The sequence below is a fragment of the Anomalospiza imberbis genome, chromosome 29, assembly GCF_031753505.1.
Source record: "Anomalospiza imberbis isolate Cuckoo-Finch-1a 21T00152 chromosome 29, ASM3175350v1, whole genome shotgun sequence".
Taxonomy (NCBI): Eukaryota; Metazoa; Chordata; class Aves; order Passeriformes; family Viduidae; genus Anomalospiza; species Anomalospiza imberbis.
This window is the reverse complement of record NC_089709.1, coordinates 2,170,489-2,187,054: the sequence shown is the minus strand read 5'-3', so window position 1 is coordinate 2,187,054 and position 16,566 is coordinate 2,170,489. Positions and strand designations below refer to the sequence as shown.

Sequence of the window (16,566 nt, the reverse complement as noted above, 5' to 3'; positions counted from 1 at the left end):
GAACTCTCAGGGCCAGAGACCTACAATTCATCAGCCAGAAAACGAGCAGCAGGTAGAGTGAACCCACGTCCAGCCTGGCAAGAAAGAGAAAAGAGGATGTTAATTGTCAGACCCCTGTTCTCTGTCTGGATTACAACAGGATAGGGAGATTACAGCCACACTCCTGACACGAAAGGGGAATGAGGAAGAGAGAATTTGTCTGGAAAACTCTCAGCATCTTTGAAACTGGGCTGGTTTCCTAACTTGAGATGCCTCTGTGGAGTCTTAGCCTTGTAGGGAGCAAGAGGAGCTAGGGTCTTCTGTGGGGCAACTTGAAATGGCTGTTTGAAATGAAATGAAATTTGAAATTACATGAAATGTGAAATTTCTCATTGTCCCATTCCCTGTCCCTGCCAGCTGCGGTGCCAGCCAGCATCTAACTGCAGTTGTGTAGCAAAACCAACTCCAAGCACTCAAAAGCTACAAGCAGGACCAAAACCTCTAAATCTAAGTCAAAAACCACCTTCTTTATTCTTTCTTTGTCTTCTGGGGAGCTGAGTTCTCCAGGTCTCCCTCCCTGCCCAGGACAGTGACTGCTCCACCAAGACCCAAAGCCAAACCCAAGCCCAAATCCCCCTGAGGCTGGGGGGGCTGTCCTGGTCCTAAAATCCTGGCTGTCCTGAGCACTTTGGTGTGAGAGCCATCCCCAGCCGGAGCCTCATGGAGGGAAGAGTCCTGGATCAAAGGAGGAGCCTCTCGGGATGCACAGTGTGACTGCCACCCTCAATGCAGCAGGAACCAAGTGGCAAAGCTCCAGCACTGCTCACCGCTGCTTGAAAATACCAAAAGTGAGCAGCCCTGACCATTTGGATGCTTTGGAGTATCCTTACAGAATTCTTCTATATTTTAATAATGCATTGATATCCACTTGATGTACTTTCCATGTGTATAAACTCTGTGTAGTGGTTTTGGTTTGCAAATTTAAGATTTCTCTGTCTCCAGCTGTGGCTACTCACAGACTACTCATGGATTTAGATACCCAGTGCAGAACTGACCTGGCTTAACTGAGGAAGGGGCAGAGAAAGAGCTTGTTCTGCTGGCCATTAGTCCCCTAAATCATCTCTAACACCACAGAAATCAGAGACAATCTGATCCTATGAAAATTCAGTGGTGCCAAGCCAGTGAGTGGCACTGGTGGGAGCAGAGCAGCAGAGTCCAGACCCATCCTCACCTTCCAGCTCCGCTTCCGACACATTCCTGTGCCCCATCCCAGGGAAAGAACCAGAAAAAAGAAGGGAAAAAAAAATCCCCCAGCACAGCCTGAAGTTTATAAATAAAAGCAGTGAGAAGTGGACTAAGTAGCTGCAGCTTAGCCCCAGAGCTAAGAGCCTTAGTGCATTTTTGCCAGTTTTAGGGAAGTATTTCCCATTCCTGACTGAGCACGTTTGGCAGGCAGAGTGGAGCGCGTGGCCGCACGCCCTTCCCAGCTCCAGCTAAAGGGCTCCAGTGGTGACAGCCACCCCTTCTCCAGCCCCTTCCCACCTCCCAGACCCCGCCAGGGACCAGGCTAGAGCCAAGGTCAGCCACGTTCCCCACGGGGCTGCCCCCAGCCAGGTGTGTCTGGGCCTCTGGCATCAGCCCGCAAGCAAAAAATGTGATTTGTTTTTCTTCTAGGGATAAATTTAGAGTTGGTTTTAATCTGCTTTCAAAATTCCCGTCACACTAGGGTTAAACTCACTTAGCATATTTAGGCTTTTAAGTTTCCAGGTCTCATGGCAACAGAGGGATGGGGAGAAATTAAAAAGAACAACAAACGCGGCCTCATGGAACACCAAGATTTTCACCTAAACCACAAACCTCTTGCAATGGGTCTCCAGATAAAACACCCCAATATATTTCAGGTGCTGCAGTAAAATTAATCACTTCCCACCCCACCAGTTGTGTGAAGAGATTTTTTTCCCCCTCCCTCAGATTAACCTGAGCACAATAACTTTTTGCCCACAGATCACTTGGACCAGGCGAAGCCTCTCATGCCTCAGCCCATCGCGCACGGGAGGGGATGAAGTCACTCTTGTTTCGCATTGCTTCTTCCCCCCTTTATTAAACAGCCATGAAATGGTTTCAGCAACAGAAAAAATGAGGCTATTGAATTTTTCTAGTCCAAAAGAAGGAGGAGGGGTAAAAAAAAAAAATAATTAAACAGCTGTTTCGCTAATGTTATCACAGTACACAAAGAATGGAACGTCATCTAGTGCATCTAGGAAAAAATTCTGCAGCCGAGCCTCAAGCCCCACAGGAGGCACGGAGGGTACTTTGAACAATAATTTTTTAAAAAAATACGGTAAAAAAAAAGATGATAGAGCTGCCTTTGGTGGTGCAAAACCTGGAGATGAGGTGAAAAGTGGCTGATTTTGGGGTGTGGGTTGGCTGGGGGGTTTCGTGGCCGCGACGTCCCGGCGAGGGCGGGAAAAGGAAATCCCAAATCCCGGCAGGGCCGGGATGAGCCCCTCGAGGCCGAAGGCCCCGTGTCGAGGCCGCGGCACCCGAAGCGCCGCGAGCGGCTCCGTCCCAGCCCACGGAAGCCGCCGGAACGCGATGGAAGCCGCCGGAACGCTCCCGCCCGCGTGGCTGGGCCCGGCCAAGGGGAATCGGCCATTTTACACTGCAGCTGCCTAAAATGGTGGCTCCCACCTTGCCTTCCCCTCAGCACGCATGCACCCACGGGGAGGGGAGGGCCGGGGCCGCAGCCCCCCGCTCGCGAGGGCGCCGGGGACGGGAGCCAAGATGGAATTAGAGGCAGAAATTAAAGGAGGGGAAGGGGGGCAAGCGGGAGAGGATGCGCCTGGTCTCGGCACGGCCTAGCCGGGCGATGGCTGGCTTTGTGCGTCCTGCGGAAGGGAGAAGGCAGGAAGGCCTCGAGGGGGGAAAGATGGGGGGAAAGAGGGGAAGGAAAAGAGCGTTTGGGTGAGGATGGCGAGGGGCAGGGATGCACGGGGGTGCGGGGAAAAAAAATCTTCCCTTCTTTCTTCACCGACCCCCCTTCACCCTCCCCGCAATCCCGCTTTGACTTTTCCCACAGAAGTAGCCAACCTCCAAGAATGCAAATGACATTCATTATGCAAATGCATGCAAATCAGGTTTAACTATCGGAAGAAGGGCTCGGAATTTCTAATGGGTTAACTCTTTCCTGCGCGGCCCCGGATAACAAGAGCCCTCGTGTCTTCCTTGGGGCTTTGTGCTTCCCCAACCATCGCGGGCACCCCGACCCGCACCCCTCGATGGGCACCGAGGTGGGGAGGGTGGAACAAAGCATCAGGAAAATACCAACAACAACAATAAAAACCCTACTGGCGTGGGAGCGGCTGCCCCTTCGTTAAACGTTCCGGCAGGAGACAAGACAAAGCAGGCTTAAGCGCGAAATTGGGGGAAAAGATGGAAATTAAAATGGGAAAAGAAAACAAAGGAAAAAAAAATAGGAAAACAACAACAAGGACAACAAAAAAAGGGAAAATGAGATGAAAAGAAAATGGAACACTATAAAGGAAAATAAAAAGGAAAATAAAGAAAAAGGAAAATTAAAAAATTAAATCAAAAATTATAATTAAATAACTATTAGGTAAGAAAATAAAGGAAAGGACAGAAAATAAAAGGAAGGGAAGGGAAAGAAGAGGAGCAGGCCCCTCTTGGCAGAAGGTGAAACCCTCCGGTGGTGCAGCAGTGAAGGGTCCTGGCAGCCACAAGGGTTTGGCTGCTCACTCGAACCAGCTCACTGGGCTGGCCTTGGCTCTTCTGCTGGGAACAAAGTCACAAAACGCACCAAGATTCCATTCTTCTTCTTTTTTCTTTTCTTTTTTTTTTTTCCCAGTGTTTTCATTGAGGAAAAAATTTAAATTACAATTTCCAATTTCTCCCAGTGCTGGGTGAGCCCGTGGTCCTCCAGGGATAGAAGGAGGGAGGAGCAGAGGGTGGCAGTGGTGGCACTGGGATCCCAATCCACATCCCTGTGACCTGCCTGGCATCCTGGCATATCCAGAGTCCGTTCAAAACGTGTGTGGCATCAGAGCCCCACTCCTCCAGACCTTTGGAAAAATCCTGAATCCTCATCCCTGCCCCAAAGATGAGAAGGCCCCAGTGCTGGGAACTGAAACAAGGAAATTCCAGGTAGTGACCTCGTGCTCACTGAAGGCTGGGATTGCAGGAATTATGAATATTACAGGGAAATAGGTGCATGGCAGAATTCTAAATATTTTATAGCAACATTGTAGTGACTCACAATAATAAAGCAATTTAGGATTATTGTTGTGTTTTGCCTGAGAATTATTCTTTCTCTGTTCCAAACCCTCCTGAATTTCTGTTATTTTCTATACCTCCTTTTACATTTGATCTTTTTTCCCAATCTGCTCAAATTCTCTTGTTATTTGAGCTGTAAGGTGTTAAGTGCAGCAGCAATAATCTGTGCAAGGACAAGAATTTCCCAAATTTTAGGGGTTTGGTTTGAGATACCACAAAAATTGTTGGTTTAGAGTCACTTTGCGGTGCTCTGAAATGCACAAGCCCAGAACTACTGGTCAGTTATAAAAAAATAAACCCTTTTTATTTAATTAAGCTAGTTCCAGCATAATAAGGCCTCTGCAGAGGGTAAAATATACTTGAGGTCTGCACTTTGGCAAACCCCTTTCTCTACTAAAAGAAAAAGAGAAAGAGAAAGAGAAAGGGAAGAGAAAGAGAAAGAGAAAGAGAAAGAGAAAGAGAAAGAGAAAGAGAAAGAGAAAGAGAAAGGAAAAAAAAAGAAAGAGAAAAAAGAAAAAGAGAAAAAAGAGAGAGAGGGAGAGAAAGAGAAAAAGAAAAAAAAAAGAGAAAAAAGAAAAAGCGAAAAAAGAGAAAAGGAAAAAAATATAAAAAAAAGAAGGCACCAGTAATTTGGGTTTATTTACATCTTCTGGCCTCCAGCCCATTGGAGCAGGAGCCTTGCTCTGCTCCCCTCATCTTGTTTTGACTCCAAGCCCCAATTTCCAAGTTCGCACATAATTCCAAAACTGGAATTTGGTGATTTTTCTCTTTTTAAATTGGTTATTAGGAAGCATACATTAAAAAAAAAAAAAAAAAAAAAAAAACCTAATAAACAAACACACACACACACACAAAAAAAAAAAAAAAAAATATATATATATATATAAAAGGGCTGGAGGATGCTGGGGAGTGCAGCAATGCCCAGGCCTGGCTGGGAGCTGCTCATCACAAACAATACACAGCTGCATTGTCCTGGCATGGGGCTGACAGGACAAACTCCTCAGCCTCCTCAGCCAAACACCCAGAAATTGTCATTTCCTGGCACAGTAAGGAGCAGGATGCATGAACAAATACCTGGTGTCGTGGGCATCCCCGGAGCTGCGGCAGGACAGGCCTCGGGCTGCAGGACACAAAACCAAGGTTGAGTTTAGCAAGTGTTGGCAGAAGCAGTGCAGAAATTGCTGGATTTAAAAACTCCAAGTGGAGTTGTGTGAAAAAAGGGTTTGGCTTCATCTCCAAAAGTGCTTTTTAAATTTTTGAGATTTTTTTTATTATTATTATTTAGAAGGCCTCCTGTTCATTCAGCTCTCTTTGCCTTCACCTCCCCTCTCTATCAAATTTCACCACTCATGTCTACATCTGTTTCAAACCCATTTATTCTGGTTTTCCCCCATCCCCTTTGGCCCTGGGAAACTCCTGAAGACACCCAGCTGCAGCCTTTGGGTGCAGAGTGGGAAAAGAGGTGGCGTGGGCATTTGCAGCCTCTACATCACCTCCTTAAAAACACAACTTTCAATAAATTTTAATCCCTTGCCTGTGAGGGTTCAGCCACACAGGGGATGGAATGGACCCTGGCAGCTTCCACAGTAATTTCTTGTGTGGAAGGACCTGCAAGATCTCTGGGATGAAGGAAGAAGATGGGGGAGGAGGTGTTGAGAAATTACAGTGGAAATACATTTGTTGAAAATATATTTTGGACAATCATTTCAAGTGGCTTCTCAATGAGATGCAAGGGAAATCCCATGGGAAATAGGCAACAGGAACAAAGTGACCCCCTACGTTCTTCCCCATTTCTCCCACCAGCCACATTAAAAGCCATCTTTGCCAGATGCCAAGACATTTTCTGCCTCAAAAGCTCTGTTTTCCCCTCAAACCCCATGTTCCCTCCTTGCCAGAGGGTGTTTTCCAGGAGAGACACTTAGTAGGTTTTGCATAGCCACACCATGGGGAAAAGACAAGCTGGAGAAGGTCTTTGAATGAATTCAGTATCATAAAAAATTAGCAAAGACAGCAAGAAAATATCCTGGACGCATGGAAAAGCCACATTCTCGTGGTGGGAACAAAAGTGCAGCAGAAGATACCAACAGGGATGACCCAAACCAGTTGCCCCAAACCAAACTTCCCGATGGAAAAGAGCCTTTAAATTCTCAAATTGCTATGACAAAACCTCTTGATTTTCCTACCAAGCAGGATATTGGGTGCTTTAAGGAAAATGTGAGGTTGGAGCTGTCACAGGTAGAAGGAAGATTCCTTCCTGCACGCCCACACCGCTACTGGTGCTGCCGGGAGCCGCCTGGGGATCACCTGACACCAATTAAAGCACTTTAAGGGAGAAACCCAACTTTTCGGCACTCCTGTTAAGGCCGAGAGGAAAAGAGAAATTTTACAGCAGCCACTTAAACTGTCCTGTGCTGGTGCTCATCTCCTCTCAGGGTGCAATGGGATGGGAAAGCATCCTTGGACCACAAAGGAATTTCCCATGGAATCGTAGAGAAGATTTGGCTTTGGATTATGATGCCCTAAAAGCTGCAGGAGGCACAGGCTCTCGATACTGTTATTTTTGGAGGGCTTCTGATACTGTTATTTTTAGCCTGTTTTAACTCATCTCACCAAGCCCTTTTTTTTCACAGCCAGCTCACCAACCTTCCCCGGGCCAGGGTGGTTTGTTGGTGGTTTTTTTTTTTTGGGGGGGGGGGTTTTTTTACTCAATTCTCCAACGCTTGGGGCTGCCAGTAGTGCTAAAAAAAAAATCACCCCAAAAAAACCCCACACAACACAAAAAAAATCCAATCCCACCACTTTTTTTTTTTTTTTTTTCCTTATTTTCCCAAAGAACTGGGAGGCGTGAGCACTCGAGAGTCAAATTTGCCCAGGACCCGCGTTCCCTAAGAAAGCAGGGCTCATTCGCCTTCCACAAACTCCGCAGTGGCAACAAAAGTCCCTTTCAAGCCCTTCCAGACGCAAGTCCTTCAGCTCAATTAGTCAGGCACACAGAGACACAAAAAAGCCTCCCATTCAGGCTAGTGGCTGGCTGTGGAGGACAAGGGCGAAGAAAGGATCTTTCTCCCACGCTTTCACTGGGTGTCATAACAAGCAGAAAGCCCTCTTACGGGGGGATTATTGGAGATAAGAGTCCGATGGAGGGGCTGGGGCTGCAGCAGGAGGGGAGGAGGGGATGGGGCTGGGGTTGGAGGTTGCAGCTCCCAAGGTCGGGTGAGCGCGGCCGCTGACGGCATCACACTCCATCAGAAATGTTTAAAAAAAAAAAAAAAAATTACGATATTCCCCCCCAGCCTGTACACACACGCGCAGAATAATCCCGGTTCTCCATGGCAACCTGCTCCGTGGCCATCCCTCGCACCAGAGGAGGGAGGCAGCTTGCTTTCACTCTGGAATCTCTGCCAGCTTGTCCCGATCCTGTCAGAGCCTCAACCGAGCTGGGCAGAGGGGCCGGACAGGCTTCCTCCGGCTCCCTCACCTCCAAAAATCAGGGATTTTCTACAGCAAAGAGCGTCCAGAGGATGCCCATGTCCGTGGGAAAGCTCTACCTCCAGAAACAGCCAGCCTGCTCCTGCACATGGGTGGGTTTAATGTTGGAAAGGCCTTTTTTCATGAAAAAGAAGAAGAAAGATATGTGTGTGTGTTTGTTAGCGGGGTTTTTCGAAGGCAAAACAAAGGAAAACAAGAGAGAAAAATCTTCAAGGACTGGAGTTTGTCTGCAAAATTGTGGAGTGGGGCAGTGGCCCAGGGCCACCTGTCCTCCATGGTCCCTCTCCAGTCCCGAACCCTTAAACCTCCCCCCAGCCAGAGGGGTCAATTTCTGCACCTTCTGGCCAGGCCCCAGCAGGAAGAAAACTCCTCTGGATACTGGCAGTGCCCTGCAGGATTAACCAAAGTTCCTGAGTGAATTCCGTGCCTGATTCCCTTGAACAATCCAGGTCATATTGTTAATTCCCCATCGCTTTTCCATTGACTCTATGCGTGGCTGTGGTCCTCCAGATCTTTTCAAGGATAAGATTCCTCTGCCACAAGCAGAGTCACATTGGCAAATGCCAGAAAATTTGGCTTTTTCCCCTCCTGCCCAGAGCCAAGCCCCTGCCAATTGCTGCTGCGGGACTGTCCCCGCTCCCAGCACCATCGAGGAGCAGGTGACAAGAACATCCAAGTTCAGCAACATTTTACAAGGATCAGGGAGGGAATATAAACTCTCCAGCCCAGGAACGGAAAGCCAAGAAACTCTCTTGGAATACATTATCCCATAATTGTAGGGTTTCAAGCACTTCCCTCCCAAGCAGCTGGTGCCTGCTGATGCCAGAGGAAGGTTGTTCAGCTCAGACACATTCCTGCCTGGTTCAGCCGGGAATCCCTAAAACAATCCACTCCTATGAAATACTGCAAAAGCAGGATATTTCACTCAACCAAAATAATTTCTCTCAACCAAGCAGAAATTTACTAAAAGACAGAGGGGGAAAGGTAGATGAAACAAAGCAGATTCCTTAGGGACATCCCTTCCTCTTTCCCAAAGAGCATTCTGTGCCTCCAAAAGCGTGAAGATGATCTGAAGGACCCTTTTCCCTTTCCCAGAGCTCACACACCGATCCAGAAAAGCTTTTGCGGTTTGGTTGGTTTTCTGTTGGGATTTTTTTTTTTTTTGGTGTTTTTTTGTTTGGTTGGTTGTTTTGGTTTTTTGTTGTTGTTGATTTTTTTGTTTGGATTGGTTTTTTTGTTTTGTTTTGTTTTGTTTTGTTTTGTTTTCCAATAAAAGATGAGCTTCCAGCAGGCAGGAGCCTGCTGAAGGTCAAATTAAACATGATTTACCTGCCTTGACCTAAACAATGCAAGGCCACAAGATGAGCCAACAGCCCCTGGAGCCAGGGCTCGAAACCAGGCCAGTCCACCACCGATGAGTATCCAGTCTTTTTCATTCCTGACACTTATTAATCAGCACTTTTTCCCCCTTCTGAGAACTGCATTTTCTCCCTATCCCAGATCAAGCTCCACCTCATGTCCTCTGCTTGCCTGTAAAAATGCATCACACGAGACCAAACAGTTAAAGCCAGCAGATGCACCCAACATGGATGCTCCCTCCTCCTGCACCAGCATCCTGGCACTACTCCTTTTGTCCCTGCTCCAGCAATATTCAAACCCCTGGAAGTGGAATTACAATTATTTTTATACCTAGCCTGGGCTGTCAAAGTCGAAACTGAAGCCATGGCCGTCGATGCTGGGTGAGGATTACACAGCTTTAGCTGTACAGTTACAGATGCCAGGTCCGAGTCTGCCCTCAGCTGTAGCAGGATAAATCCTGGAGTTATACAGTGAGCAAGAGCCTGTGATCCACTGATAACCAGATTCAGCAGAGTGTCGGTCCAAGACCTCCCCATCAGCCTTGCAGACACACGGACACCCGCAGCCTTAATCCCAGGATTCGGGGCATCCCTCTCCGCAGCTGGCACGGGGCCCTAAAACAAAGTTTCCCGTCTCTTTTCCTGCAAAACCAGCCAGGGCCATCACTGCCTTGCCCGCAGCATCTCCTGCCCGCCGCCTCCACCCTTCCCCAGCCTTCTGGCCAGCGAGAGGTGTCGGGACTCACACGCACACGTCCCTTTCTATATCTGTCCCTGAAAATCGCGCCGGGCGATCCGGAATGCGGCCACAGGACTATATTTAGGCGCCCCCGGCATGCTGGCAGCACAAGCCAGGGCCAGCAAAACCTCCCGCCGCCGCGGCGATGGGAGAGCGGAGCTGCCAGCGCGGGCGGCGAGAGCCGCGGCTCCGCTTTCACATCCAATCACACCGGCTGCATCTGAGCGACCTGCCCGCTGGCGCCCGTCTCCTCCCAGCAGCCCGAGGACCACAGAGCTCATCATTTTCCTTCTAGCTGTACCCCCCTCGGGGCACTGTCACCCGCTTCCCCCGGGCAGGGTGCGGGAGAGCCACCCCCGTTTGCTGGGCATCCAGCAGCACGTCCGCACCCTGGCGTAATTCAAGAAATCCCCTTTCCTGCCATACAGAGATCGGCACCGGCCACCCCAAAACCATCCCAGGGCGCTGCAGAGCACCTTGCCAAGTGGCGTGCATCAGCGGCCAGACCCGGTCGGCAAAGGCACGGTGGGGACAAGGACAACACGATCCTGCCCACCCTCCTGCAGGCTGTGCTCCGAGACGGGGGCACCGCGGCCCAGAGCCCAGACGGTTAATTCCGAGCATCACCCCAGCCTCCGTTCCCACACACCGCCACTTGCTGAAATTAAAGCGGGGCCTGATCTGATTCCTATGGCGGCTTAGCGCGCCCACTCAGCCGGTTTATCATAATCCCGACATAAAAATCGCTCCCTTGAAAACGCTCAGGGGTTTGAAGCCCTGATTGTTTGAAGAGGAAAGACTCTGTTCTCAGCACAAAGATGTGCTCCCCTCTCAGCCCCGGACCGGCAGCTGGAGGCTTCGATCAGCATTTCTGACCCTGTAAGTGCCCGTGGCAGGAGCCCTCACCCTTTCCTTGGCACAGAGATGCCCCCCAAACCCAGCTCGGCCAGCTGGGCCATGCGGCACCCCAAAAAGAGCAGAGCTTTGAGGATTGGTGCTGGGAACAAGTCACCGCTGGCTGCCAGCCCTGCTGTGAGACCATTTCTAAAAACCATCCCCTCTCCCTCCAAATCCAGCTGCGACTGCTTGTGGGAAGGAATTATATCTGTGCATTTCGAAACTAAATAGATACATGCAAATTTCTGTCGTATCGGTGTGATTTCTTTGTGGTGGCACTGCAGTGCTATTCCACACCTGCCCAAGCCAGGGTGCCTGGGACTGTGCTGGGAGGACAAGGGACACTTCATGTACTAGGGAGACCTCAAAGGGCTGGAGCCATCAGGGCCTCCTTTTGTTTTCAGTTTAAAACTGTAAAAGGCTTGCAAAAAATTTCCTCCATGGGGAGATGTCTGTTTTCCTTGAACACTATAAAATCATGATTTTTTTAAAAAAACATTTTTTAGCTACTTTTCATCATTCCAGGCTGAGAATTTTCAAATACGAAATGTAAAAAATACACATATTTTATCCATCACAAAGTAAAAGTTCATCTCCACTGGCAGTACCAACTAGCACAAGTATTTCTGCCCTTTTGCCTGTCCCCCGACCCGCATCGCTCGTACGATGAGAACGGTGCAAAAAGGCTTTGGCCTCAGCAACAAACTGCTCTGCTGCATCTCTGCACTGCCAACATAAGCATTAATGACAGAAGCTAAAGGGGATCCACTGAGTGAAATTATTAATTTCCAACAATTATATTTGTATAGGCTCATTCTCCTCAACAGCTCACTGAATCACGGAAAAATTAGTATTGCATTTTCTCCCTTTTTTTTCCCCCCTGATTCTAAACTCTTGCTAAGCAAGAGAACGATGTGGAGAGCTGATACCTCGCTCCTGAACGAGTGTGTCTCCTATTAATGTCTCCAGCAGTTATGTGGCCAGAAGGGAGAGCAGAGTAGACAGTGCTGAGTGTTAACCAGTCAAATCATAGTGTCCAAGCAAGCTTAAACGGCCACATGTAAACTGCAATTTGGATCAATGTCACGCAAACACACAGGGCTTACTGCTAGTGCACTCCAGGAGTAAATCAGGGAGAAAAGGAGAAAAAAAAATTAAAAATCAGCTATTTGCAAGATTATTCCAAAGCCCTTGGAGAGAGCCCAGCTCACAGTTGCACAGATACTCCTGCCACTGGACATGGTTATCCCCCACACCAAAAACTCAGATTAAAAAGAAATTCTACCCGGCCGAAGAGTGACACGCTCCGACAGCACCCAGAGACCGCAGCAAAGCTTGTGGCACCAGGAAGCCCCAGGGACCCATCCAACAAGGGCTGAGGGACAATGAGGGGGCTGGAACTGGTTCCCATTTCCCTCCGAGACTGGGAGCACAAAGGGACGGGTGATGAACATGGAGGAGCTTTAGCCCCACAGTGTCACCACATCCCTGAATGGCAGTGGGGGTCACAAACATTTCAAAGGGAGCTTTTTGCAGCTCGGAATGAGGTGCAAAAGCTCCCGAGAGCCAGCTTGGGCCTGGTGGGCTTTAAACCCACCCTCTCCATCACCAACCAGCACAGGCACCTCCTGCCCCTGGCTCCAGGCCCTCCACACATGGTTTGCTAAATTCTTGGAGGAGTTTCATCCTTGTCCCAGTTTGCACCCCCCGACTCCTGCTCATGCCTTTGTTACAGCCAAGAAGTGACACCATCAAAACCAGCCTATGGCAGCGCCGCACAGCCCAGGATTGGTCACCCAGGAACACCAAAAGATGCTCACATAGCACCGCTCCCAGCCCCTGATTGGAGAAAAGGCATTTTCTCCCTCCTTGAAGCAAGCCACGGGCCAATCGTGGATGGCACATGGCAGCTTCCCTGTGCTCACCCAGAATAAGAGTCCCTCGTCCGCCGTGGAGCCACCGCGCCCCTTCACACCCGGACCTTGGGCCACCGCTCGGCGCCGACATCGGCCCACAGACACATCCACCACCAGCCTGGCTGGAGTGGCAACCAGCCAGCTGGACCAGCAGGAGTTCTCCTGGCTCGGTCTGCCTGGGAAGGATGAATGAGGAGAGCTCCGTGCGGAGAGCTTTGTCACCGCTTTGTCACCAAAGCCAAGGGTGCCCAACTTCACCCTGAGACGCGCAGGGTGTGAGCATCCATGGAGGATGTCTCTCCTGCCTTGGAGGGTGCTCTCCCTGTCCATGGAGCAAAGCTCCTGGAGCTGGTTCCCTGTTGCCCTGTCCTCTGCAATGTCCCTCTCTGACTGGGGACAAACCGCCTGGCCAGGAGAACAGCACTTCACTCGCCCCAGGGAGGAGAAGCAGGATGGCAACAGAGAGCAGGGAATCTAAGAAGAGCCAGTAAAAACTTCCCTACATCCCTGCCACTGTCAACAAGGGCTGCAGGAACAGCACCAGGGACAATGGCAGCACCTCAAGAGAAGAAGGAAAGGAGGTTCTCCCTAAGCTTTCCCCAAGCAGATCGCTACAGAACTCCCAGTTAACACACGTACTAAATTATTCTCAATTACAGGGGCATGCGTGAGCGGGAATAATATCTTGTTTATTAATTTCAAGCAGGATAAATCTTTCACGCCACACACTACAGCCCTTCCCTGAACGAAGTGCCAGGGACAGTTCCTTCTGCCCTTTTGGGTTTTTAAAGATCCCAGTGAGCGCATGAGCGGAACGAGCGGGTCCAGCACAGGTCAAAAGTCAGCTCATTTCTACATCTCTCACAAGAGGGTTTTCATAAAGTCACAAAGCTATAATTGCTCCTTTCCAAAATTAGTTCAGGTGCCATCACCCACATTAGCTCTTTATTATTATAAAGTCTTTTTTGGTTTGGGATTTTTTTTCCCTCCTTGGAATCATCATTCTGATATTATTTTATCTTAATCCACCATGAGATCATTGTGTTCTTCTAAGCAAGATCAAGACACTTTTCCAAATAGGTTGCTGTGTTTTGTAGGTGGCATCTCAGGCACCCAGTCTGATTATTAAAAGCAAGTGGGAAGCACCCAGTTCACCTCTTTGACTCAAAATTTCCATCTACGGTAGAGCAGCTTAAAAAAATCCCTGTTTCCATAAGGAAGAGGTTGACGCATAATCCATTAAAGAGGGATACGAACCAACATCAATTTGCAGAGAAGATAAATTAAGCAAAATCAAGTTCCCCAATTAGTCTCATGTGGTTCCACACACAAGTTTTATAAATATATAAATATTTATATATATATATATATATAGATATATATATATAAAATCTCCCTCGTAAATCCCCAAATTAGAATCTTGCGTCCATTCAAAGAAACCTTCGTAAACAAAGGGTTAAAAGAAGAAAGAAAGCATTTGGATAGAGACACAAGGGAAGAAAAACAAAGAAAACTGCAAGAAACCATTTTACAAATCACCATATCCTTCTTTCTAATACTGATATCAAGTTATAGCTGTCAGGGAGGAAAATTTATGTATCTGTATAACAGATAGGGAAGAGGGGGGAGGGAAGGTAGAAAAAAGGAAAAAGAATCCAGCACTCGTATTTGCAAAACAACCATTAATAAACATTGCTCTGTTGCTGCTTTATTAAACAGATAATCCAACACAGTAATCTGTATTGATTTATGGATTCTCTGATGCTCTACGACTGGTTATGCAATGAAAGTTCATCCTTGATCTGTAGTCTGGGTCCTGGACTTAACTAATTCATAATCTGATTGGAAGTTTTACTTTGTTAATTCAATTACAGTTAACGGCCGAGGAGAGAGCGGCAACATCTTTGTCTTTCTCAACACAGACGGTTTCTTCACATGCCCAGAATCAGTAAACTCTTAAAATCACGGGAGGCAAATAGGTTCTTAAAAAAAAAAAAAAAAAAAAAAAGAAAAAAAATCCTACCTCGGGTTTTATTTCCAGTCTCTGAAAGTTGTCTTTCTTTTCCCCCATTTTTTCCGCCTCTCATTTCCTTTCTCTTCTTTTTTTTTTTTTTTTTTTTTTTTTTGGTTTTTTTTTAAATATTTTTCTTTTCCTCCTCTTCCTTTTGATGAATTTCCTTTCTTCTCCACATCCTCCTCAGGCGTGTAATGGGGTTATTTTTACTTTCGGTTATCTAGCTTTATGAAGAATCGACACCACTCATACAGCTAGATAACCAAAGATAACAACCAACCCCTGGAGTCTACAGCATCAGCAGGAAAAAGCCAACCTCCTCTTCTCCAGGGGCTCGGGGGCACGTGGCTTTTAAGGAAGGAACGAGGGAGGAAAACGAATAAAAAGAGATGCAAATATTAGCAGCCAGATCCATAACATCTCCACATTGCTACAGCCCTGGCCCTGTTCCTGCAGCCCAACCAGCCCAGGGCACAGAGTCCTGAGCATCGCTGGGACAGGCAGGATCAGGCCCCTAGGAAACACAATTTGGAGCAGAATTACAGGATAACCACGCAAGGGCTGCCTATTTTCTGCCGAGTTTCAATTTGTTTCATTTGCAAACCAAATGATATTCTGCAGGTGCCGAGAATTAAGCCCACATTATTTTTAATAACTATCAAATTAATGCATTCAAACTGGTAATAATCAAAGCAAATATAATTTGCGCCCACAACTTAAAATATGCATAAAAGACCAAAAGGACATTTCCCCACCCACAACTGCGTTTAACGCTCTCTAAACAAAATGACTGCGAGAAAAACCTGCCGGTTAATATAAATAGTAACTTGTGATGCTTTGGATTCAGCCAAGATCTGGGGGAATAGCGATGAATAAACACAGAAAACACAGAGGAAATGATGAAAGGGATGGAAGGGAGGAAAGAAGGAAGGGAGCGACTCCTGCTCGCGGCTCAGGACCCCGGCCCTGAGCAAGGACCGCGCATCTCGGGCAGGGACCGGGACCCGTATCCCTGCGTTCGTTCAGGGGCAGAGCGCAGCTTTCCCCCGGGAGGGAACCGCATCCCCCGCTTTCCTCTCCCCGTATCCCTCCGTCCTTTCTTCTTTCGCGGGGAACACGCATCCCTCCGTCCTTGCTTCGGGGGCTCTGCTTCCCTCCATCCTTCCTTTCTCCGGGGGTGTGGGGGAGCCCTCATTCTCCTTCTCCAGAGTGACCTGCGTCCCTCCACCCTTTCCTTCCTCTGGGGAGGAACGTACATCCCCCCCCGCCGTTCCTCCGCTCCAGGGCAGCCCGCATCCCTCCATTCCTCAGGGAAGCAACCCGCATCCCTCTCCTTCCCCGTGGCACCCCGCATCCCTCCCGCCCGCCTCCACCCCCGCGTCCCTCCCCTCGCCGAGCGCCCTGCTCCGCTCCATCCCTCTTTCACCTGCATCCCTCTTTCACCCTTGGCGCTGCGGGGAGGCGCGGAGCCCTCGCTCCGCCGAGACACCGCGGCTCCTCCGCCGCCTCTCCCGCGCAGCGGAGCGCCGGCAGCGCGGGGGGCCGGGGCCGGGGCCCTCGCGGCGGCTCGGCTCGGCCCGGCTGGGCTCGGCTGGGCTCGGCTCGGCCCGGCTGGGCTCGGCTGGGCTCGGCTGGGCTCGGCTCGGCTCGGCTGGGCTCGTACCTGCTGCCCGCAGCCGCTGCCCGCAGCCTCTGCGCCGGGGGGAGCGGCGCGCGGCACTTTTCATTCATGCTTTCACACTCCCGGCCCTCGCCGCCGCCGCTCATTGGCCCGGGCCCGCCTGACGTCACCCGGGCCGTTCCCACCCCTCTGCAGCGCTCGCGGTTCATCAATGGGCTGGGGAGGGGCCGCGCGCACACGCGCGCCGCCGCCGCCGCCCGGCA

General features: G+C 49.3%; 1 long non-coding RNA gene across 1 annotated transcript; it reads right to left on the bottom strand.

Moving 5' to 3' along the window:
• Window positions 1–4: 4 nt before the first annotated feature.
• LOC137463803 (uncharacterized) lies at window positions 5–14,883 on the bottom strand. The gene is made up of 3 exons (XR_010993976.1): window positions 14,692–14,883; window positions 5,344–5,389; window positions 5–74 (listed from the first exon to the last, which is right to left on the bottom strand). It is a non-coding gene; the product is annotated as an uncharacterized lncRNA (long non-coding RNA).
• Between the last annotated feature and the right edge of the window lie 1,683 nt (window positions 14,884–16,566).